The sequence below is a fragment of the Giraffa tippelskirchi genome, chromosome 7 (genome assembly GCF_054371585.1).
Source record: "Giraffa tippelskirchi isolate mGirTip1 chromosome 7, T2T-mGirTip1v1.2.pri, whole genome shotgun sequence".
NCBI lineage: Eukaryota > Metazoa > Chordata > Mammalia > Artiodactyla > Giraffidae > Giraffa > Giraffa tippelskirchi.
This window is the reverse complement of record NC_137281.1, coordinates 134,813,885-134,840,230: the sequence shown is the minus strand read 5'-3', so window position 1 is coordinate 134,840,230 and position 26,346 is coordinate 134,813,885. Positions and strand designations below refer to the sequence as shown.

General features: G+C 40.2%; 1 long non-coding RNA gene across 1 annotated transcript in view; it reads right to left on the bottom strand.

Annotated features, from left to right (window-relative positions):
* LOC145513442 (uncharacterized) overlaps positions 1-8,238 on the bottom strand; it is a 185,999-nt gene extending 177,761 nt beyond the window's left edge. The window contains exon 1 of the long non-coding RNA XR_014059398.1: positions 8,122-8,238. This is a non-coding gene — a long non-coding RNA (uncharacterized LOC145513442). The remainder of the gene's footprint in view (positions 1-8,121) is intronic.
* Between the last annotated feature and the right edge of the window lie 18,108 nt (positions 8,239-26,346).

Below are 26,346 nucleotides of genomic sequence, written 5' to 3'. Positions count from 1 at the left end.
GCAAGGTACAAAATAAAAATCACCGTCCTCACGTTATTCACATTTGAAGGTCATCGTTTTCATCCTGGCTTAAACTTGTCCATGCTTAGACAATACAGTGTCCACGTCCACTGTATTTGGGTGTGGAGCTTGCTCTAACAAGTCACTCAGATCCTCCTTCATGGATAAAGAATTGGACTCTGAGCACAAACTCCCACTTACAAGATGAATAAGTTCTGGAGAGCTAATGTATAGCAAGGCAACAATAGTTGACAATACTGTACTGTATATTTGAATGTTGCTGAGAGTAGATCTGAAATGTTCTGATCACAAAAGAGAAATTGTAATTGTGTAACGTGATGGAGGTGCTAATGCTATAGTCGTCGTCATGTTAAAATATACAAGTGCATGAGCTCAACACTTCCTACATCTTAAACTTAATACTCTATTGTATGTCAATTATATCTCAATAAACTGAGAACAAAATAATAAAGGATTTATTCCTCAGTTGCTGAGCATGAAGCTGTTCACCTTCTTTAGAGATTTGAACTAGCTTAAGAAAACCGGTTCCCCTAAAATCAGACCTTCTTCTGGGAAAGCCCATAGCCAAAGACCAATTAATGATAAAATTCAGGACATGGGACAATCAGCAGAGACTTTTTTATTGGCTCTACATTGGGGTTCAACTATCCCTTCTCCTTCATTCCTTGAGAATTGGTCCCAGCAGCGTTACCAAATACAATCAGTAACACGCCTCCTATATGCCTTTCTCTGTTTAACATTTGGCTTCCTAGGGAACTCAAACGGCAACACATTTCGTATCAGGAGTGAGAAAACAAAAATGCCAAGATGAGAATTTCAAACAGAATCACCCGCCCAGCTGCTGGCAATGCAGATCCATCTCTGACCATAGGAGCAGCAGAGACAGTCCCTGGCACAGGGTAACAGTGCAATTGTTGAAACTTCTACACCCGGTGAACAAGAACTGTGGAAGGAAATGCATTAGCTAAGTTTGAGGGAAAATAGCAACTCTAAGGACAGTAAAGGGCTTCCCTGGTTGTTCAGCGGTAAGGAATCTGCCTGCCAATGCAGGAGATGTAAGATCGATCCCCCAGTCAGGAAGATCCCCTGGAGGAGGAATTGGCAACACACTCCAGTATTCTTGCCTGGAGAATTCCACGGACAGAGGAGCCTGGCAGCTACAGTCCATGGGGTTGCAAAGAGTCAGACATGACTTAGTGACTAAAGAACACCAACAAAGGAGGGTGAAATAGGGTGGCTGTTGCCATCTCTTAATGCTCTGGATGAGGACAACAAAAAGCTGAGATGGACAATTTGGCAGTTAAAAGCTAAGTGTAAAAGGCAGAGTACGTCTTTGGTCTTGAATGAAGTGGCCCTTATCGCCTCAGCAGGAGAGCAGAGAACGCTATGGATCTCACTTAGGAACAGTCAAGTTTCATAGACTAAACTCTCAACTAGGGTAGATTAGGTGTGCCACAGACAGAGCCCTGATTTCAAAGGAATGAGACGCTGACACGTGGAATGGCGACATCTACCCTGATGGACTCAAAAATCCTGAATCACTGCTGCAAATTCTATAAGCCTGCTTAAGTAGCCCAATCCTCCAATGAAGAGTAAACCCTCATCTTTTGCTTGAAAGTCACACAGAGATCTCATCCATACCAAAAAAAAAAGTGCCAGCTCAGGATCTGACTCCATTCTCCCCACCTCACCCACTTGACCAGTAACTATGGTAAAATCACAACATAACTCAGTTGGATACAGGCTAGAAGGAGGGAGACAATACCCCAGAGTGAGTAACTGCCTAGTGCAGTTGTAGCCAGAAAAGCATAAACAGGACTGGATTCTGAGTGTGCTGGGCCATGGTGGCTAAAACATAAATGGGAATAGAAGTAGTGATACTGGAGTCCTCCTTCATGATACAACAATGAACAATCTGACAAGAACCATTGGAAATGATGTAAACACATCTAGGATAGCCTCTGTTGTTATTGCTCAGTCACCCAGTCGTGTCCAAATCTTGGCAACCCCATGGCACACCAGCCCTCTAGAGGCATGAAAAAGGCGATGGCCCAGACTAAGTGAGATAGAAATAGCAGAATTACTGTGCCAGACAATGGAAAAGGGATTTGAAAATGTAGAGAAGTTGTTATGTCCTTGTGGATATACTACATAGGAGAAGAAAATCCACCAGATCACTTTGTTTCTCAGGAGAGCTAGAGGGGATACCATTTATTAAAGAAACAAGGAGTGACTGGTGAGAGGGACAAGGACTTCACAAGAAGTTTGGTGGTGGCTCCCTTATGAAGGCCAGAGAAGGTGGTAGGAGGTGAAAACATGGGCTCACATCTGATGACCACTGAGCATGCTAACTCGAAAGCAAGCCAGCCCCCACATCAGCACTTAACCAGTAGAAGCCAGAGGGATGCGTGCATTGTGATGAGGGGCAAGGTCAATGTGGTGGTGGACAGAGGGCTGACCAACTGGGGGATATGTAGATCCTTAATAGAAAAGAGTTTCACTAGGGGTGAACTAGATGGTCAGTCAACAAGGGTGCTTTTCAATCTGTATTATTCAAAGAAATCCAAGATGGTTAATCAAGAATCTGAAGGCAGTTACCCCAATCAGAGTCATGATTCCTTTATCAGTTTCTAAACCTGAGTCAGGTTTCAGAATCAGAAACCATTGATTGAAAGAGATGCTGGGTTTCCATGAGAAAGAACCCAGTGACATTGTGGCAAGTATCAAGAAATGATTCCCCTCAATTTTCCCCCAGAGACCTAAGCAATTGATTCAGGGAACTGAACTCTCAAGAAAGGGAAATCCAAACCTTTTAAGGACCTTTGCAAGGGGTCTGAATTCACAATGACACTTGGATACTCAGTCTGCATCCAGTGACTGATCAACACAGTTAAAACATGACCAGGGGACCTCCCTGGTGGTCCCGTGGTTAAGAATCTGCCTGCCAATGCAGGGGACACAGGTTCGATCCCTGGTCCAGGAAGAGTTCACGTACTGTGGAACAACTAAGCCCAAGCAACACAACTACTGAAGCCCACGCACCCAAAGCCTGTGCTCTGCAGCAAGAGAAGCCACCGCATCGAGAACCCTGTGCACCACAACAAAGAGTAGCCCCTGCTCCCGGCAACTAGAGAAAATCTGCACAGCCATAAATGAATAAAGCGTGTAAGTTAATGGTTAAAAAAAATTACCAGGCCCTTACTCCAAACTCAAGGGGATTCTGGAGGGGCACTGAAGCCCAGAGCTCCCCCTGTGTTTGGATGAGGCCTTCCTTGGGATGACTCTGCATCTCATCTTTCTCTGCCCAGTTCTCCCTTCCCTCCCATCCATGGGTATCAATTGCAAAAACACCTCATACCGAATACCCTGCAAGTTCATCTTCTCAGAGTCCACTCTCAGGTTAACCACGGCAACACTGGGCAAGTCAGGGAAACTGGTGGGAAATGAACGATTTCTTGTGTGCAATCTCCTCCAGGTCTGTTCTCCCTGCTTCTGTTTGTTCTCTGGACTGCATCCTCTAAGCCCCTTTTGCCCACTGGCTTCTCAAGGGAGAATAACAGGAGATCAAAGGATGGAAAGGAAAGCAATGAAAGTATTTGTCCTCAGGTTTTGCCACAGACTGGGTCATGGGCCACACTCATCAGGCTGCTTGCCCCACAATTTCCTCATAACTGGGCCAGTTGCCATCACCAACGACATTCATGTTGTTAAAACAGTGGATTTATTCCATTCCTAGTTTCATATGACTTCTAGGAAGCAGTCCACCCGTCTCACCTCTCCCTTGTTTGTCTTCTGTGGCTCCATACTTTCCCAGTATTTCTGCAACAACTCTTGTCACTCTTTAGATCCTTTGCTTACTCATCCTCCTCTACAAAACTGCTCCGTGTTCGAGAGTTACTCTACTAGTTTTCAAGTATTAGCATGAATCAGAATCACCTGGAAGGTTTCTTAAACTATTTCTGGGCTCCACCCCCAGAGTTTCTGACTCACTAGGTCTGGAATGGAGCCCAAGAATTTGCATTTCTAATCCCAAGTGGTGCTGCTGGTCTAGGAATCATACTTCAAGTATCATCATCCTACCTGACTCTTCTTCTGGACTGCAGATATATGTATTTAACAAAACTATTTGGATACTTCCAGGCGCTGCAGATGCTACTTGTCTAAAGCTATTGTCATCATCTAGTACCCACATCTGTTTCTCATCCAGTTATGTATGTCTTAATCAACTCAACTACTTGCTGAAGCCAGCCACCGGATGCCATCCTTGATTACTCCCTATCCCTCACTCCCCACAGGGTTTCCCAGGTGGTGCTAATGATAAACAACCTGCCTGCCAATGCAGGAGACATAAGAGACATGGGTTCAGGGTTTGATCCCTGGGTCGGGAAGATCCCCTGGCGGAGGGCATGGCAACCCACTCCAGCATTCTTGCCTAGAGAATCCCCTGGACAGAAGAGCTCGGCAGGCTACAGTCCGTAGGGTCGCAAATAGTAGGACATTGACTGAAGCGACTTAGCATGCACGCACGTACTCCCTTCCCCAGAGGCATGTCACAAAGAGCTAATGCCGAGATAGAATTCTTGGAGTCCTGGACTTGAATAAACGCTTTAGAGACAAAGTTTATGTGACCACTTCCCCACTGTTGTCTCTCTTCTGTTTTAACAGATTCATATACAATTGCATAAAACTATCCTCTTCTCTCTGTGTAGTTGCAGAGCAGGCTTTCAACGTGATGAAACATCGCCATCTAGAGTAGAAGAGCGTGCACTGCAGCATCTCACCCCAAAGCGGATCTGACCGCAGAATCCTAGAAACACAGTTCATAACCTTGCAGAGAGCAAAGGGGCCATATGGAACGATGTGAAAATCCTTACCTCTTGGGTCTCCTTTGAGATGGAAATGCCTCCATTCAGAAATGTATTCAAATGGATTTATTCACAAGCTGAGGTCAACAAACCACCAGAAATCATAGGTGTGTACAGGTGTGTAAATTCTAAAGTTTATGAAATGATCTTAAATTTTAAGCAACGGATACACACAAAGATTTATACATTTCTTATCAGAGATATGCTTGTGACATCAAAAGAACCAAAAGAATAGCAATGTCCAACAATAGAGGCATTTAAAAGTTGTGGAGCACTTTGAGACCAATAAGACAGCATGTGAAGATAAAGGAATTTGTTGGATTATATCAGGCTTCAAATATTGGAGGAAAATGTACAAATTTGCCTAAATGCTTGTTCCCTTTTGTTCCTATCATTGGTGCTTGTTGCCCTTTTTGATGGTGCCATTATAATTTTTAATGCCACAGTCGGTGATACTGACTATTCCCTTGTAGTATTAGAAATGTTACTAGTCTTCTTTTTGCTGCCTTTAGAATTATCTAGCTTCCTCTATTTGCCATTTGACTTTATGGAGTCTTAGCATTTGCTTTGTCTATGGATGTTGCATGCTGGGAAGCTCACCCAATGCTCTGAACAGTGTCCCCTGCATCTACAGCGCTGAAGGAGGCCATCAAGTGCTCCTTGGCTGTGATGTAACCATGCCTAGAGCCCAGGAGAAAATAAAAGGTGCTGTAGATGGGCTTCCCAAGTACAAACGATGCCAAGGAAGGGAAATTTGCCTTTACAGGATGCAACACAGATCAAGTTACCAGTGGAATCATCAGCTTTTACATGGGAGAAAATAAAGAGAGCTTTTTGTAAGACTTTTATAAGTTTTAATAATTCACGAAGATTATTTGAAAATGTCATAGACTCTACCACTGCCACAATTTCAGACTTAACAAAAAGAGCAGGTGATTAAATTCAGAGATATTAATCCACTAGTCCAATTCACCAAATATCATTGATTGCTTTGCTTATCATGCACCAGCTTGTGGCCTAGCGATGAAAAACAAGACAGACATTGTCCCTGGGATCAGGAGTCTAATAGTCTAATAGTTTACTGGGGAAACTGATGTTTTGAATGCAGAGCTCTACGAGTTATAATATCCGTGGTTTCCAGGCATGCCACTTTCATGTCCTGATTTTTGTCTGGCATCTATTCCACCTCACAGTCTATCTGAGGGTAGGACATGTGACCTAGAGCCAACTCAGTCAGCTCATTTCGTTCTTCTCTGTTTAGGGATAGGTCCTGGATTGGGTTCAGAGTCCAGGGAAAGCCAGTCAGAACTAACAAGACACAAATTCCAAACTTTGGTTTGAGCTCTCAGAGAGGAGGGCACTCTTTTCTGGCTGGACGGTGGCAGCACGTTACCACCACCAGAGGGAGATGTTGGCAAGCAGAGGCAGCACAGTGGAAGCCTGCAGGGCACCAGTGCCTGTGTCTTAGAGGTTGTCTGAGCCCTCATCAGTTCCCCCTGCAAACCCAGCTGTAATTCTAGCATTTGTGTATCATTTAAGTCAATATTTTCCATATTTGGATTGTGTGAAAATGTTCAAATGGATAGGTGAAGTTCATTCAGCATGCCATTGCGATTTACAGTCACCAAAGAAGTTTTCCCTGAAGTCCCTAAAAGTTCATCAGAGTAAGCAGGGGAGGGGAGAAATGTTCCCAGAAGAGGGAACAGCATACACAGGCCTTACAGTCAACAGAGCAGGGAGCCTGGACTATCATTTGTCACCTGTTACACACTGCCTGCAACTGTTTTCATCTATATATGTACTAGGAATTGGGCCTCATGTGCTTTCCTCACTTTCAGATGAAAAAAAGCAAGATTTTGAAGCCCCCAAACAATTTCATCATTCTTAATGAGTGTGAAAGTGTGAGAAGTCCATGTGGTAAAAAAGGAAAACAAACAAACAAAAAAATAAGAAAGAAATCAGAAGCAAGTCACAAAGAAAATACACATATACCAGACTCCCACTGACAGGCTCTTTTCCCAGAATAAATAACAGATAGACATATTCTCACCACACTTGTGCACACATGTACATATTCCAGGGTTGCTTCGTGCTCTAACAGTGGTCATTTATTATGCTTTTTTTCAATGAAAGATATAGAAATACTGAGGTGTGCTGATATGAGCACTTTTAGATGCTGTAACACAACCATTCTATAAAATAATTTGAGAATACATATTAAGAGTCTTCGGAGAAGGCAATGGCACCCCACTTCAGTACTCTTGCCTGGAAAATCCCATGGATGGAGAAGCCTGGTAGGCGGCAGTCCATGGGGTCGCAAAGAGTTGGACATGACTGAGCTACTTCACTTTCACTTTTCACTTTCATGCATTGGAGAAGGAAATGGTCACCCACTCCAGTGTTCTTGCCTGGAGAATGCCAGGGATGCCGGAGACTGGTGTGCTGCCATCTATAGGGTCACACAGAGTCGGACACGACTGAAGCAACTTAGCAGCAGCAGCATTAAGAGTCTTATAAATATTAACTTGGCTTAGTAATTCCACTCCTAGAAACTGAAAAAGCTTTAGGTATGATACAGACAACATCACCATATTTGTAATATTTTGATATTTATAATATTAAAAAAATAGAGTAATTTAAATATCCAACAGAAAGGTAACATTATTGAACTTCTAATTGAATGAATATTTTATACCAAAGGATGTTTATCAAAAGTTAAGAATAATAGAATACATTTTGCTACAATACGTGAAAAGAACTGAATACAAATTTGCACGTATGGCATAATCTTGACTCTGGGAAAACAAGCTATGCTCATTTCAATCTCTTTGTTGATTCAGCTTTTAGTTTATAAGGATAAGATGAGAAACGGATTAAATATATTTCCCAGTGAAACAAATCTTAGCTTTTCAGGTATGATCAAAGTAGTCTGCTCAGTTATCTGGATGTTCATTGTGGTCAGCTGCCATGGGTTGTTTTACTTATGGAGGAGCCTTGATTGCCCAAGATTGAGTAGCTGACCAGACAGCAACAGGCGTCCAGGCTGGGCTTGACAGAATTTGTGTCAGTTATCAACAACTGAGTAGCTGCTGATAATTGACATGATTTCTGTTAACAATGTGATCACATGCACTGCTTAGTGTTTAAAACATATCTTGTAGTTCATATCCCCATTCCTTCCCTTCTTTTAAGGGAACATTATAGATGTGAGTGACCAAGAAACTTCATTACTTACATTCAGTTACAGTCACCTTACTTTAAAATAGATGTTCTTTCTTCCAGGATGTGAAAAAATTATCCACTTGGCAAATAGTCCAGATATCTGGTCCCTACGTTGAAATTAGGCAGCAGGCTGTTAAGAGAAGAAAAAAGAGACAGCCAATTCAGTTCCCTGACGTACTGATACAAGCAGCCATTGGTGAAAGACATGTCCTTAAGTCACTTCAGAAGACGTTCTGTTACACTCTGGAAAGTGGGAAGGGACAATCAAGTTGAGAGTATATTTCACAAACAATAGTTTTCACTTGACGGAGGGAAAAAATAGCATAGGCTTCTACTATAATTGTTGTTTTTTTTTTAATCACACAGAAAATGCCTTAAATTTTTAATCTCTCCAGGGGGTCTACCCGACCCAGGGATCGAACCTGGGTCTCCTGCATTGCAGGCAGATTCTTTATCATTGAGCCACCAGGGATGCCCAATTTTCTTTCCTACTTATAACTAATTTTGTATTTTCAGTGAGTTCTTCTTTCAATAAATTTCCTATATATAGTCCTACCACAGCAGGAACTCTTCTTCAAAACCCAGCCTCTTACTTTTGGCTTCCCAGTCTTCCTCCTTCCGGGTAATGGAAACTTTTCTTCATTTTGAAAAACCACATCTCCCCCATCTTCTATCTGTATGATTTGGAGAACCCTCTCAACCCTGAATATTCATCGGAAGGACTGATGCTGAAGTTGAAACTCCAATACTTTGGCCACCTGATGCGAAGAACTGACTCATTAGAAAAGACCCTGATGCTGGGAAAGATTGAAGGCAGGAGGAGAAGGGGACGACAGAGGATGAGATGATTGGACGGCATCATCGACTCAATGGACGTGAGTCTGAGCAAGCTCCGGGAGATGGTGAAGGACAGGGAAGCCTGGCGTGCTGCAATCCATGGGATCGCAAAGAGCTGGACACGATTGAACAATGACAACAACCCCCCGGCTCATCTTGCCTTGCCAATCACCTCCAACTCACATAATAAAAGTCTACCCTTCTTTTGATCTTCTAGCAATTTTGGAGCTATTCTAGATTCTCTTCTCTTCTTTCAATTCAATCAACCTATTACTTATCCAGCAGTTGCTTCCTCTGCAAAGGCTCCCCCCTCATGCCATTGCCTCTGTTCAGCACTTGACTCTGGGCTTGACAGGTGATGCCCTGCTGGTTCTCCTTACTATCACTTCTTCAGCTCAGTGCATATTGTACACTATTGTCAGACTAAACATCCTTACAAAATCATTGTCATCCTGCTCGCCCCTTGCTCAAGAAGCTACAGTGACTCTCTGCCATCTGTCACCTCGAGCATAAATTCCTCTCCTTTGCCTTTGTGCTGTGCTTAGTCGCTCAGTCATGTCTGACTCTTCGTGACCCCATGGACTGTAGCCCACCAGGCTCCTCTGTCCATGGGATTTTCCAGGCAAGAATACCGGAGCGGGTTGCCATTTCCTTCTCCAGATCTTCCTGACCCAAGAATCAAACCCACATCTCCGGCATTGCAGGTGGATTCCTTACCACTGGATCGCCAGGTTTCTCGGTTGGCGCAAGTGGTAAGGCATCCACATGCCAATACAGTCCATGGAAGCCCATTGAAGGAGATGGCCCACATCAAAGCAGATAAGAGGTTCTGTGACACAATCTCATCAGAAACCCCACTCCTGGTGTGGATGCCCACAGTTGGGAGGGACCTCAAAACCCAGAGCTTCTCTCTGAGGAGTCAAGGGTTTCAATCCTGCATCCAGGACTCCCCAACTTTTAAGACATGTACTGCCAAAACATTGAAAGCCAATGGGGCTCACACCCCTGAGACCTACAGTCTGTAGCAATCTGAGAAACAGCTATTAAAAGGTTTACTTGCTCAGACACACGGGCCCAGCATGGGAGCAACCAATGGAGGAGTGCCCAGACTTTTTAAGAGAGGCCCATTTGCTTGTCTTGGAACCTTAACCTGAGGGGCAGGCATCTCATTTGGTGCATATTTGGGGGCCAACTGGGGTGCTCTATAGTAGTTCTACACACATCCCGTGCCCCAGTTTTTATATCTGATGCTCCGGTTTTTGCTGCTGCCAGGGGATGCCTCTACATCTCCTGGCCGTGTTGCCAGTGGGACACACTTGTGGGTCCTATAGGACTATAAACAATGGAGAAAAAGTTCTCAGACAGCTACCACCCGTGGGGCCAGCCAGCAACAACAGACCCAGGAGTTTAGTCTTCCTGTGAGAGAGGCCTATTAGAGCTGCAGCCTAAGGAGCAGGCTTCTAATTAAATACACATCTAAGGGCTGGCTATAATCCCTACCACAGGTTACAGCAAATGGGCACTCTCCCTCTGCTGCCCTCCAGAGCACCAGTACCTCCCAGACTGGAGATTATACACTCATCTGGAGCCCTAGTTTTTTGACAGTCACCCAGAGGATGCCTCTGGATCACTTGACATTGGTGGCCAGCAGGGCTGATGCCTGTAGGACTTACAAGGTTTATGCAGCCTATAAGACTACATATATTTGACAACATATTTTCATACTCTAAAAATTGCTGCCTGAAGGTCTGGCTTCCAGTCAGCCTGAATCTAGATGCTAAATGACATCCTTCCCTTTGGGACACTGACAGGTCTTGGCATACCCTCAATTACTGGAAACCATTAAAAATGCGATAGGCTGCTTAGACAATCACAAAGCTTTGAGAGACGAGCAAGAGCTAGAGCAAGGTTAAGCAGTAAGTTTCATCTCCTACACAAGTCCACTCCCTCAACACTGGGAGAGGTGGCTGTTTTATCTAACTCATAGAAAGCAATACAGAGAATCAAGCAAATGGGAAAAAAAAAAAAAAAAAAGAGGACTATGTTCCAAATGAAGAAACAAAATCAAAATCTCAGAAGAAAAACCTTAATGAAACAGAGATAAGTAATCCATCAGATAAAGAGTTCAAAGTAATGGTCATAAAGATATTTACCAAACCCAGGAGAAAATGGATGAATACAGTGCAAACTTGTACAAAGAGATTTTTTAAATATATGAAAGTCCCAAATAGAAGTCATAAAAGAAAATGAAAACACTGATTGCAAAATACATATTCACTCCCATGTTCATTGCAACAATTTTTTAATACCGTATGATCTATGTGGAATCTAAAAAAGAAACAATAGAAGAGCTCTTAGACACAGAGAATTGACAGTTGCCAGAGGAAGGGTGTGGAGGGTGGATGAAATAAGTGAAGGGGATCAAACATATGAATTTCCAGTGACAAAATAACTAAATCTTGGGAAATAATGTACAGCATGATGACAATAATTAATAACACTGGATTGCAAATTTGAAAGTTGCTAAGAGAGTAGATCTTAAAAGTTCTCAACACAAGATGAGTGGAGAAATGCACACTGTATGTATATGGGTTAATATATTCAGTAAGATAATTCAGTTAATATATTCAGTAAGATAATTAAGATAGTATCAATTATGCCTACATTCATCAACACAATTCCAATCAAAATTTTGGCAGGTTTTTTAGCAGCAATAGATATATGAAAATGCAAAAGGTCTAGGATCACCAAACAACTTCAGGAAAGAAAAAAAAAGTTAGTGACAGATACTACCTCATTTCAAGACTTTTAATAAAGTTATACAACAGTGTGTCACTTTTGTAAACATAGGTAACTATGTAGCTGGAATAAAAAAGAGTCCAGAGTTAGACCCATATCTATGCAAGCAACTGAATTTTGAGAAAGATAAGACATTTATTCAGTGAAAAGTATAGTCTTTGTAACCAATGGTGCTAGAAACATTGAGCATCCATATGCAAAAAAGAAAAAGAATTTTTATCCATCTCTTATATCATATAAAAATTAACTAAAATTAATCATAGACATAAGTAAATCTCCTAGATGAAAAAATAAAATGAGAATTTTGGGATCAGGCAGATGTTTCCTATAAAAGACACTAAAAGCTTGATTCATAAATCCAAAAGTTAATAAACTAGATTTTATTAAAATGTAGCTATGTGTGGTGATGCATGTTAGCTAGTTTAGACTAGCTAGAAGTGTGATTATTTCATAATATATACAAAAGTTGAACCATTACAGTGTACATCTAAAACTGTGCTGTGCTGTGCTAAGTCGCTTCAGACATGTCTGACTCTTTGCGACCCCATGGACTGTAGTCCACCAGGCTCCTCTGTCCAGGGGATTCTCCAGGCAAGAATATTAAAGGGGGTTGCCATGCCCTCCTCCAGGAGCTCTTTCCAACCCAGGGATGGAACCCACATCTCTTTATGTCTCCTGCATTGATAGGCAGGTTCTTTGCCACTAGCACCACCTGGGAAGCCAACATGTGAAACTAATAGGATGTTATATGTAAGTAGGCCTCAATCTTAAAAGAATTAACTATAATTAAATTAAGCTGGTTTCCTGATGTCCAAACTACTGATTGGATATGGGGACTGCTGCTGCTGCTGCTAAGTCGCTTCAGTAGTGTCTGACTCTGTGCGACCCCACAGACGGCAGCCCACCAGGCTCCCCCGTCCCTGGGATTCTCTAGGCGAGAACACTGGAGTGGGTTGCCATTTCCTTCTCCAATGCATGAAAGTGAAAAGTGAAAGCGAAGTCGCTCAGTCATGTCTGACTCTTCGCGACCCCATGGACTGCAGCCTACCAGGCTCCTCTTAAGCATGAATAGAGACAAAATTGTCCCCATATCCCGGAGAAGGCGATGGCATCCCACTCCAGTACTCTTGCCTGGAAAATCTCATGGAAGAAGGAGCCTGGTAGGCTGCAGTCCATGGAGTCGCTAGGAGTCAGGCACGACTGAGCGACTTCACTTTCACTTTTCACTTTCATGCATTGGAGAAGGAAATGGCAACCCACTCCAGTGTTCTTGCCTGGAGAGTCCCAGGGACAGGAGAGCCTGGTGGGCTGCCGTCTGTGGGGTCGCACAGAGTCGGACACGACTGAAGCGACTTAGCAGCAGCAGCAGCAGCATGCTTAAGATACTCTTCTCTTAAATGTAATAAATAATCTTCAATGTGGAAATAAACAGGAAAAAGAAGAGGGTCTATGGTGTCTCCAGTAGGATGTGCTTACAAAATAGGCATTAGTAACTGTTATTAAGTTCAGTGAACTCAGAGTCTCCAATAATCTGGCAAACATGAATGAAAAAAGAATTGTTTTCCTATAAGTCTGAATAAATTTTGTGAAAAGATAAAACAAAAAATCATTTTATTAAAATGCTATTAAACATAAATTAATTTGGGAAAAACTAAATGTTCAGAGTTTTCAGGAACTCCCACTCAAATATATGGTTCCCAGCTCTTTCATACATCCTTTTAATACTATGGTAACTCTATTATACAGGATACGCTCATTAATACCTTAAATATTTGTTTTTATTGCTATTCTAAATGGTATCTTTATTACACGATCTTTTTTTTTCTAGCTGATATTTACTAGTTAATCAGAAAGGTAGTTTTTTAACAGCTACTTATTTAGATGTTTTCTTTACTGATAGTGGCTTTTTAATAGATTATCTTGTATTACGTCTGTAGAAAAATGCCATCTAAAAATAATAATGTCTATCTCTTTCTGTACCCATACCTAGAAATTCTAGGGCAATATTAAATAAAAGTAGACTATAGTAGACATTCTTGGCTCACCCCCAATTATAATGAAAGTGTTTCTGGGGTTTCATTAAGTACCTAATGTATGGATTTTTGATAGAATGATATTCAGTTCAGTTCAGTTGCTCAGTTGTGTCCGACTCTTTGCGACCCCATGAATTGCAGCACGCCACGCCTCTCTGTCCATCACCAACTCCCGGAGTCCACCCAAACCCATGTCCATTGAGTCGGTGATGCCATCCAACCATCTCATCCTCTGTCGTCCCCTTCTCCTCCCGCCCCCAATCCTACCCAGCATTAGGGTCTTTTCCAATGAGTCAACCCTTCTCATGAGGTGGCCAAAGTATTGGAGTTTCAGCTTCAACATCAGCCCTTCCAATGAACACCCAGGATTGATCTCCTTTAGGATGGATTGATTGGATCTCCTTGCAGTCCAAGGGACTCTCAAGAGTCTTCTCCAACACCACAGTTCAAAAGTATCAATTCTTCGGCACTCAGCTTTCTTCACCGTCCAACTCTCACATCAATACATGACCACTGGAAAAACCATAGCCTTGACTAGACGGACTTTTGTTGGCAAAGTAATGTCTCTGCTTTTAAATATGCTATCTATGTTGGCCATAACCTTCCTTCCAAGGAGTAAGCGTCTTTTAATTTCATGGCTGCAATCACCATCAGCAGTGATTTTGGAGCCCCAAAAAATAAAGTCTGACACTGTTTCCACTGTTTCCCCATCTATTTCCCATGAAGTGATGAGACCAGATGCCATGATCTCAGTTTTCTGAACGTTGAGCTTTAAGCCAACTTTTTCACTCTCCTCTTTCACCTTCATCAAGAGGCTCTTTAGTTCTTCTTCACTTTCTGCCATAAGGGTGGTGTCATCCACATATCTGAGGTTATTGATATTTCATGATCTTCTAAAAAATTCCTACACATCTAGTTTACTCAGAGATTCATTTTTATCAGAAAATTTAAATATTCCATTTTGTTCCTTTAACTTACCAATGTAACATGCTTTATCACTAGTTTTCAAGTCAAATCATCCATATATTCCCCAGAGTAAAATTAATTTGGTCTTGGTAAAATATTCTCCTGATTTACTGCCAAACTTAGTATTTAGAATAAACAAAGTGAGTTTGTTCTTTCTTCTCTGTATTCATTTTATTGTGTTAACACTGGGCTGGAAGAAACACAAGCTGGAATCAAGATTGCTGGGAGAAATATCAATAACCTCAGATATGCGGATGACACCACCCTTATGGCAGAAAGTGAAGAAGAACTAAAGAGCCTCTTGATGAAGGTGAAGGAGGAGAGTGAAAAAGTTGGCTTAAAGCTCAACGTTCAGAAAACTAAGATCATGGCATCTGGTCCCATCACTCCATGGGAAATAGATGGGGAAACAGTGTCAGACTTTATTTTTTTGGGCTCCAGAATCACTGCTGATGGTGACTGCAGCCATGAAATTAAAAGACGCTTACTCCTTGGAAGGAAGGTTATGGCCAACATAGATAGCATATTTAAAAGCAGAGACATTACTTTGCCAACAAAAGTCCGTCTAGTCTAGGCTATGGTTTTTCCAGTGGTCATGTATTGATGTGAGAGTTGGATGGTGAAGAAAGCTGAGCGCCGCAGAATTGATGCTTTTGAACTGTGGTGTTGGAGAAGACTCTTGAGAGTCCCTTGGACTGCAAGGAGATCCAATCAATCCATCCTAAAAGAGATCAATCCTGGGTGTTCATTGGAAGGTCTGATGTTGAAGCTGAAACTCCAATACTTTGGCCACCTCACGCGAAGGGTTGACTCATTGGAAAAGACCCTAATGCTGGGTAGGATTGGGAGCGGGAGGAGAAGGGGACGACAGAGGATGAGATGGTTGGATGGGATCACCGACTCGATGAACATGGGTTTGGGTGGACTCCGGGAGTTGGTGATGGACAGGGAGGCCTGGCGTGCTGCGATTCATGGGGTCGCAAAGAGTTGGACACGACTGAGCGACTGAACTGAACTGAACTGATATAACTGAATCACTTTGCTATATACCTGAAACTAATACAACATTATAAATCAACTATATTTCAATAAAATATTTTTGAAAAGTGAATTGAAGAGATAATTTTTTTCTACATTGCATAACAGTTAACACATGTCTCCAAAGCTTGAAATAAATCATTGGTAAGAACATCTAAACCCAGAGCTTTGTTATTGCTATCACTTGTTTGATAACTTTAAAAATTTTTTCTTAGATATTTATATCCTCAGCTTATCAACTTCGTTATTTCATTTTTTCCAAATTAATATTTAATAAAATTTTTATTAAAAAGGCATCTATATTTTCAAATTATCAATTTCATGTTATTCAGTTGTGATTATTTACAATTTCTCAGAAAGTTATCCATTTTAATTTGATTTTCATATTATGGGCATAAAGAAAGCTATACATACCTCCTAATTTTCCAAGTTGCCCATTTACAGTGTTATAGCACTCTTTGTAAATCTGACTTTTTGTCTGTTTTTTAATCCAACTGGCAGTGATGACTCTATTTTATGGTTTGGTTTTTCTGAGAGCTATATATTGAATTTACTTACCAAAGCTACAAATTTCTGTTTTATAATCCATATATATTTATATTTACTATAGTGCTGCTTTTTTCATGTTTGTTTTTCTGCAATATTCCAAATTCTGGAATTGAATGCCTTATTCATCTATTTTCATTTGCTGTTTTTAAAAAATAAGTATATATATGACTATAATTTTTTCTCTGTCATGCTCCACCATAGTATATAACTTTATTTATTATATATATAACATATGTATATAACTTATATGCACACACACAATGTGCTCTTTATTTTAAAATAATCTGTACCTTTTTCTCCAATACAATCATTTACTTTTATTATGTCAAGTTCCATAATGGTTAATTCAGCCTTAAAATACCGTGCTTTCAGATTTTATGTTTTCGTATTTATTTTATAACTTGTATCACTAAATGGGCCAGGAAGATCCTCCAGAGAAGGGAATGGCGATCCACTCCAGTATTCTTGCCTGGAGAATCCCATGGACAGACGAGCCTGGTGGGCCACAGTCCAAGGGGTCGCAAAGAGTCGGACAGGACTGAGCAGCTAACACTACTACTACTATTGCCTAAATGGAGTGCATTTCCTTTGCTTTTACCTTTTTCAGGGTAATATAGTCCAAAGTCATTATAATTTTGATAGCAAAGCAGAAGAAAAAAGAACCATTTCTCTACAAACAGAGAAACAAAATTCCTAAACAAGACCTCAGCAAATCAAATTCAAAAGTGAATTAAAAGAATATGACTTTACAACTGAATAGCATTTATCTTACAAATGTTAAGAATTGTTCATCATTAGGAAATCTATTAAACAAAAAGATGAAACTAATCATAGCATCTTATCAACAGGTACCAAAAATAATTTCAATAAAATTTTACATGCTTCCTAATGAAAACCTAACTGAAGAAAACTACAGGAAATTGTATACTTGATTGTGTAACATTTAAAGTATTTCCACAAAGAACAGGACAAGGAAGCACATTAGAACTGTTATTAGTCAACACTACATCTCAGGTCCAAGGAAAATCTATAATTAAAATGACCAGAAAAAAACCGATGAAACTACCATTTTTGAAGTTAACCTATTACTTAGGTAAATGAGGTAAATCAAGTAGAAAACTATTAGAGTCAGTGAAGTGGCCAGATAAGATCAACAACAAAATAATCAACAGATTTCCTATAACCCAACAATGATAGCTGAGCAAATTAAATTTTTAAAAATGATCTAATTCTCTATAGCAAAGAGAAAGAAAACAAAGAAAAAAACTGAGAAAACAAAGCCCATGAACTAATTAGCACTAGAGCTAAAACGGATGTGCAAAGCCTTAGGGAAATGAACTGCAAAAACCCACTGGATAAAACAACATTGTAAATCAAATATACTTCAATTTCAAAAAATGCTCACTGGAGGATATAAAAGAAACTTGAAAAAACAGAAAGACTTAGTGTATCTGTTGGTTTACAAATTGATCCCCATACAAGGAGGGCAAAGGGAGACTAAAGAAAGAAGTAGAACCTCCAGATTGGTAGGTGCAGGTTTAACAAGCTAAGTAAGTGTTAGTCGCTCAAGTCGTGCCCGAATCTTTGCAACCCCATGGACTGCAGCCCACCAGCCTCCTCTGTCCATGAGATTTTCCAGGCAAGGATACTGGAGTGGGTTGCCATTTCCTTCTCCAGGGGATCTTCCCAACCCAGGGATCAAACCCAGGTCTCCTGCACTGCCGGCAGATTCTTTACCAACTGAGCTACAAGGGAAGCCCTTAACAAGCTAAGGAATTTATATAAGTGTATTAATACCTGTGAAGCTTGCCCTGGGCAGCCACGGATGAATAGCTCTCCACAGCTGCCCACCAGAATCCTGAGCTTATACAGAGCCTTTAACTGGGTTCAGCCACGTATTCAGACCACATGGTCTCACTAACATCTTCTTCTCTCAAGGCTATGTCCTTGGAATAGTTCCTAATGTGGAAATGGTGGGCAGAATGTACCTTCCAAGGACAGGAAAGGAGGCGAGGTGCCTACAATTACTCAGGTGGGACTCATTGGTCACATGGTAGTCATGTCCTCTACATGACCTCCCCAACAGTGTCCCTGTATAGATAAATTTACTACTGTAAATATATAACTTCCCTCCAATGAGTTTACACTGATCACTGAATCTGACAGCTGATTTCCAACTGTATGAGTAAGAACATGTAGACCTCTCTTTTAATGTGAAAAACAATAGTATGTGGTGGCTTACTCTACAGGATATCCAAATTTCCATTAAAGCTATCATAAAATGGTGGAGCAATGGCACAAGAGTAGGAAAGCATATCAATGAGACAGAGCAGAGAATTCAAGAATGGTCTCCCATATACATAGAAATTTAATTCAAGGTAAACATTGTCTTTCAAATGATGGGACAGAAAGCCTGGGGTACTCGTGCTGAAGATTACAAAGTAAGCAGACAAAGGAAAACTCACCACTACTACACACCTGACTCTCAACAATTAGTATCATCAGTTTTTGGTTTTTTGTTTGTGTTTTTTTTTTTTACATAGCTTAGCTTAAAAGCAGAGAAGGAAATCTTCTGGAAATCTTCAGAAATAAAGAAACTACTTTTTTTTGAGCAGGAGTTTAAGCTATATGGCTCAGATAAATAATCGGATTTGACATTAATACAAGCTTAGGGATTTATATTTTAATATCTATACCTGCATTATGTTAAAAACCAGGAAAGGATGGTCTTGTCAGGAAAATATCGCCTAACAATACAAAATTATAGCCTCAAAGTCTCATGGTTATTGGCGAAAACAGAGTAAACCCAGAAGCTCTTCCATCTATAGCTTCTCATCACTGGCAAGGAAGACATGGCAGAAACTAGGCCAGTGAGCACTGCCCATGCCCCATGCTAAGTTGCTTCATTTGGTCCGACTCTTTGCGACCCTGTGAACTGTAGTTTACCAGGCTCCTCTGTCCATGGGATTTTCCAGGTGAGAATACTGGAGTGGGTTGCCATGCCCTTCTCCAGGGGATCTTCTCAACTCAGGGATCAAACCCGCGTCTCTTATGTCTCCTGCATTAGCAGGTGGGTTCTTTACCACTAGCACCACCTCACTACTGGTAATAAAATCACTGATGCTATTTTTGACTGGATTAAAAAGCTGCTGGCCCAGTGGTAAAGAATTCACCTGCCAGTGCAGGGGACGTAGGAGACGTGGGTTCATTCCTTGGGTCGGGAAGATCCCCTGGAGTAGGAAATGGCAACCCCCTCCAGTATTCTTACCTGGAAAATTCCCTGGACAGAGGAGCCTGGCAGGTTACAGTATATTAGGGTCACAAAGACTCAGACACGATTGAGCACACAGGCACAAAAACTGCTACCGGAGAACAGGTCTGCGAGCTTCTTGGTTTAGCAGTTTGAAGAATAGGTCTAGTTCTGATATTGGTGATGATACTGAAAATGATAAGAGGTCAAAGTTGGAATTCTCTATTCCCTAGTCCCGTGTGTTCTCATAGATGTTGCCAAGCTCTATAACTTCATCATTATCACCACCACTGCCTTGCCACTGCAGTGTATCAGAAGGTTATACGTGAAATCAGTTGAAACTTCAGTTGATTGAGTGTCCATATGACACTAACTTTTATTGCATGAATGGGCTGAAAACCCTGTAGGCATGCCTTAGGTTCCTTTACTTTCTTCTAATGGTCCTGCCTGCCTTCCTGAGCTTATCTATGTCATATGGTCTCTTTATTTCTGAACTCAGATGAAATAACATGATGGAGAAAAAAAAAAAGAAATGACATGCTGTAGATGTGGTATCATACCTGCCTGAGTATTCACTTAGTGAATCTTGGAAGCACAGGTGACCTTTGCCAATGAGAAACAGGGAATTGGAGGGAGCTGAGCAGATAAATTCTCTCTCCCTTCTCCCCTCCATGGACTATCCAAAGTGCAGCTCCTCTTTTCCAACCTTTCAACTTGTGTGCCAAATAAGTGCTCCTGGTACATGACCTATTGAGTCTCCTCTTACTCTCTGTGAAGCTATTAACCACTGATCCATTTTTCTTGTTTCACTTCACTTTTTCCTTAGTCTCACTATCCTTGGCTTGTGTTCCTCAAATAAAGTATTAGTATTTTTGATCCTTAACTCAGCTTCTGCATTTTCAGAAAGTCCATGCTATGACCCAGCCTCATTGGCAAGATTATATACGCTATCACTTATTTCCTCAAATTTAATAATACCCTAAATTTATACTTACAGAATTTCAAATCAATCCCCATATCCAATGCCCTCTGACCTCATGTGCTGCAGTCACAACTAATGGGAATTCTGTTATAAAAGATTGCCCATAGCAGAATGTATTCATGGATATGACACCCATTCAGTTGGTTAAATATCACCCTTATTAGGTAAACACACTTTCTGCTGTCTGTTGTGTTGGGTTATCCAATTCTCAATTATGCCCATGCTGCCTTTGCCTTCACGACCAAGTAAAGCATGCAGTTTATAGTTTGGTGCCCCAATAACTTTCAAGTCGTTCTGTATTACCAGCTTCCCATTATCATTTCCTAAGGAGATCTGATCAAAGTTACTAAGAATCATGCTCACATTGAGCAACACCATAGATGTTGCTGAGGACTTCCCTGGGCTCCACTTGACCTGATGTATACAAAACATGCCACTGGTACAAAGGTAATAGAGGTGAGGATGAAGAGTTTTCTGAGGCACACAAAGACATAGAAGTTTTAAGATGCACCAATTTTCAGGGCAGAAATAGAGACACAGACATAGAGAATGGATGCATGGACACAGGAGGGGGAGAAGGAGAAATGGGATGAACTGGGAGATTGAGATTGACATACATACACTCCCATGTGTAAAATAGCTAGTGGGAAAAAGCTGTATAGCACTGGGAACTCAGCTCGGTGTTCTGCGGTGACCTAGAGGGGTGAGACTGAGGGGGAGAGAGGTCCAAGAGGAATGAGATATATGTATACATATAGCTGATTCACTAAATTGTTTAGTAGAAACTAATTGTGGATTTCATATTGACAGTCTGCTTTGTTTCCAGTATTAATTTTAATCTGCTTTGTATTTTTAACTATTGTGTAACTTCTCTGATCTCACTCAACTGCATCTTCACTTTTAACTGAAGCTCAACTGAAATCTTTAGTTTGCAACTTATTCTCTTTTTGTAGCTTTCTCTTCCTTTTTTATAGATGCCACATCGTTACATATGTTACTGTGGACACTACTTTTTTCTAAACACTTTTCTAACTCTGGGGATTATTCATTTAGAAAGATTTCTATTTTTTGAGGCATAAAAATTATGTAATATTTCTTTTATTCTGAAATAGTTTTACATGTTGAGCAACACCACAGCTATTGTTGAGGTCTATTCTTCTTTTCAAGTTTACTCCTCGTGGAAAGAGAGGGAAATAGTCTAGACTCAATGTTTGCCAACTGAGTTTTAGTACGGAGCCTTACAAGTGGAAGGCATAATGATATACAAAGCATCTATTTCCAGAGCTTGGATATATTTCTCTATTATGACTTTGCTGGATTCAGTGAAATCATTAATCATCTCTATTTCTGCCATTCAACTCTCTGATATTGTGAACCGTTGTAGATTTACAGCTATTTTTGGTTTTGCCTGCACTAAAATCCTTTTTATATTTTGGAACTGTATCTCCGATAATACAAAAGAGAACTCTTTGCCACCTCTCCACCAAAATGCTCATTTCTTGTCCTGTTGTTTTGTGGAAGTTTCTGTGCTCAAATTAATGTGTAAAGACAAGTACTAATGAGGCACATGGAAATAGGAGAGGAGTGGAACGGTAACTCAAATAGGAGAAAAAAGTTCCCAGTCAGAAAGCAACAATGAGACAAGGATGAGGATGGTAAAGTTTCATTAAATTTCAGGTGGCAGAAAGATGCCAGCAATCATTTCAGTTCTATTTGTCTTATACAATAGAAAATAATCCCAGAAGCTGGAAACAGATAAACTGCAGCTTAGTTTTAAAGGTATGTTGAGTTCTTGGTCTGGAGCATGTGGCAGAGTTGGGGTGGGGGACGCTGTAGGGAGAGGGTGCCTTTAGAGTGGACATTGTATTGGAAACTAGATACTAAGTCAAGGAATTCTTGACATGTACATTTCAACCTTGAAGGCTTTTCCCCCCACATTATTTCCTCAAAATTCAGTTTTATTATTCATATAGGCTGGGTAAATCTGTCAATAAATTGCTGAGATCACCCATTATCTAAAAAGTCCTGAAGTTGATAATTTCTTGATGTACTGTAAAGGAAAATATAGATACATTCAACCTTTGCTGGTATCAGGTGGAAGAGAATGAAGAGAGATTTCATATTTAAAACACAAATTAAATACCATTAATTTATGTTGAAGTTACTGAAACTATTCATATTTTATGAATAATAGTAATCACTGCTAGTAGAACATCCCTGTTTGATTTGGGCTTATCAATGTCAGCAGAAATCCAAGTCTATCACAAATTAGTATAATAAGATGGCAGTTCTGAAATATTATCAGATGTAGTTTTTATTTTCAGAAATTCTTGCACCACACACTAAAGCTGAAGCATCCAATGTTTCAGAAGAAAGATAGATACAGACATGAACAACAAAAGAATTGCCCAACATTGACCTTCAAAATAAACTCTCTAAAAGAGTGTAAGTAGAAACAATAATCTTCAGTTGCCAGAACCAGGCACTGGAGCGAGTTCTTTGAATCCAACAGTGTCTCTTTAAATATCCAGAATTAGCCCTGGCTGATTATCCCCAAATTGTATATTTACTTACTACTGACATTCAATATAAATTTGAACAATCATTCATTTATTGCTTCCATGGAAGCACCTACAACTTTTCATGGATTTTTCCTAAAACCTCTTTTTTTTTTCCCTGAAGCCTTTCTAGGGTCTGGATAAAAGAATCCTAATCTTTCCATATTCATATGATCTTTTGCAATGTATTCAAAAACTACAATATAAAACACTTACCTCCTCTACTCATTTAATCTTGGCACGCTTTTATTTACCTGTTTGAAGATTTTCTCTGACCACACCAGCACCAGCTGTTCTCCATGGCAATGCTGACAGAGATTAGGAATTAGGTCTGTTTACCTTGTCCTGAAAATACCTCCCCTAGCAGCACATCCATTTGTCGATGTGTTCTACTTTAGCATCCGCGTTTATTTAGCAGGTCTTTTACTTGGTAGTTTCATTTGTCTGTTTGTCTTTCATTTGCAATATTGATTCTCTTGGATTGTAAACATCTAGTGAATAGGAATTGTGTGTTTTGTTCAAAGGACCTACTTTGACTATCATCTGAATAATTAAGTATGGGCCTACCTGAGTTTCACCATGTGTGAAATGTTCTGTAAAGGGAATTTCACAGCCATGTGTATATCTCTTCATTTATTTATTCAAGAAACATTTATTTAGTTCTTGAGGATAAAGAGAAAAGCAAAAGACACTCTGTCTCTTGGGGACCTCAAGGTATAGAGAAGGAGACAGACAAAAATCACAAATTACACAAAGAGTAACACACCTTTAAACATGCTTAATATGAAAACTAAACTCTTAAATTATCTAGCATTTGTTAATAATAATGTTAACTGCATAATAAATAAGGCTAGTGAAGAAACTCTTCTAGTAGTCCGAACTGTAAACTCTCAATAATGTACTTTTAAACAAACAGCTTTGAAATTCCAGTTCTCTGCCAAATTGCCTAGCTGTGTTCATCTCTTCTCAAGATGAACTATGGGGGTGGGACTTAAAAACTGGACACGTCATTGGTCACCATACTACATTCCTGTGAATCAGACCAATAGCCATCTGGCTCATGGGTGTGTTTGCATATATTGCCAAACTTGGGGGAAGGGCTGTTACTCAGGCTTCTGGCGACAGATATTGAGTCAGATTCTCTGTCTGATTAGTACCCTTTTGGGGGAGAAGGCTTTGTGCTGGGAAGTCTGTGGTTGTGGTTGTGTGATTGTGGATATCACTTAGCTCAAAAGAACATGGCCTGGAAAATACCCAAGGGGGGAATGTTATAGTCATGCTTTATTCTTTGTCCTCTGACATCAGTGCCCTCATTTCATTTGTGGTGTGTATGAGTATATATATATATATATATATATATATATATATATATACTCATAAGTTTCTCCAGCATGTCTTTGGCAAGAAAAAAGGACTCATCTTTTGAAGCCTCCCATACAGACATAATTAATACATACGCACTGGAATAGAACAAAGCATCATTTACAGAGAAGAAATGCCTCATGTTTTGAGACCTTTCCTGATAAGCATCAGAATTTTTTACTGGGTGGCATTTTATACCAGGCCCTTTGGGAGGGGATCCCAGTATAAATGGAAAACAAAAGATTTATTATTATTTCTGAATTAGTAACAGTAGCAGCACTTTAATAGATTACATTCAATTTAAAGATTTATAAAACATATATTCCCTGTGCTGAACAATACATTTTTGTAGCTTATTAATTTTATACATGGTAGTTTGCACCTCTTAATCTCATACCTCTATCTTCATACTTCTTCCCACTCTCTGCTGGTAACCAGTAGTTCGATCTCTATATGCGTGAGCCTCTTTCTATTTTGTTATATTCATTTATTCATTTTATTTTTTAGATTCCACATATAAATGATATCATAAAATATTTGTCTTTCTTGTCTGACATTTCACTAAGCTTAATACACTCTAGGGCCTTTTATTTTGTTATAAATAGCAAAATTTTATTATTTTTATGGCTGAGTAGTAGTCCATTGTGTGGGTGTTTGTGTGTATATACCACTTCTTCTTTATCCATTCTTCTGTTGATGGACACTAAGGTTGCATCCATATCTTGGCTATTGTAAATAATGCTACTATAAATATTGTGGTGGGTGTATTTTTTTGAATTAGTGTTTTTGTTTGCTTCAGATATATATCCAGGAGTGGAAGTGCTGGATCGAGTGAAAACAGTGACAGGCTTTATTTTCTTGGGCTTCAAAATCACTGTGGATGGTGACTGCACCCATGAAAGTAAAAGATGCTTGCTCCTTGGAAGAAAAGCTATGACAAACCTAGACAGCACATTAAAAAGCAAAGACATCACTGTGCCAACAAAGGTCAGCATAGTCAAAACTAGGGTTTTTCCAGTAGTCATGTATGGATGTGAGAGCTGGACCGTAAAGAAGGCTGAGTGCCAAAGAATTGATGCTTTTGAATTGTGGTACTGGAGAAGACTCTTGAGAGTCCTTTGAACGGCAAGATCAAACCAGTCAATCCTAAAGGAAATGAACCCTGAATATTCATTGGAAGGACTGATGCTGAAGCTGAAGCTCCAATACTTTAGCCATCTGATGCGAAGAACCAACTCATTGAAAAAGACTCTGATGCTGGGAAAGATTGAGGGTAGAAGGAGAAAGGGGTGACAGGAGATGAGATGGTTGGGTGGCATCTCCAACTCAATGGACATGAATTTGAGCAAACTCCAGGAGAGAATGAAGGACAGGGAAGCCTGGAGTGCTACAGCCCATGGGATCGCAAAGAGTCGGAGATGATTTAGTAACTGAACAACATGGTAGTTCTATATTTAGTTTTCTGAGGAAACTCCATACTGTTTTCCCTAGTGCCTGCACTAATTTACATTCCCACAACATTCTACAAGGGTTCCATTTTCTCCACATACTCACCAACACTTGTTAATTGTGGTCTTTTTGATGATAGCCATTCTGATGGGTGTGAGGTGATATCTCATTGTGGTTTTGATTTGTGTTTCTCTATTAATTAAAATGCTGAGCACCTTTTGATGTGTCTGCCAGCTATCTGTACATCTTCCTTAGATAAATGACTATTCAAGTCCTCTACCTATTTTTTTTAATCAGGTTGTTTATTTTATGATATTGAGTTGTGTGAGCTTTTATATAGTGTGGACATTAACCAGTCATTTCATTTGCAAATATTTTCTCATTCATTAGGTTGTCTTTACACGGTTTTGTCAAT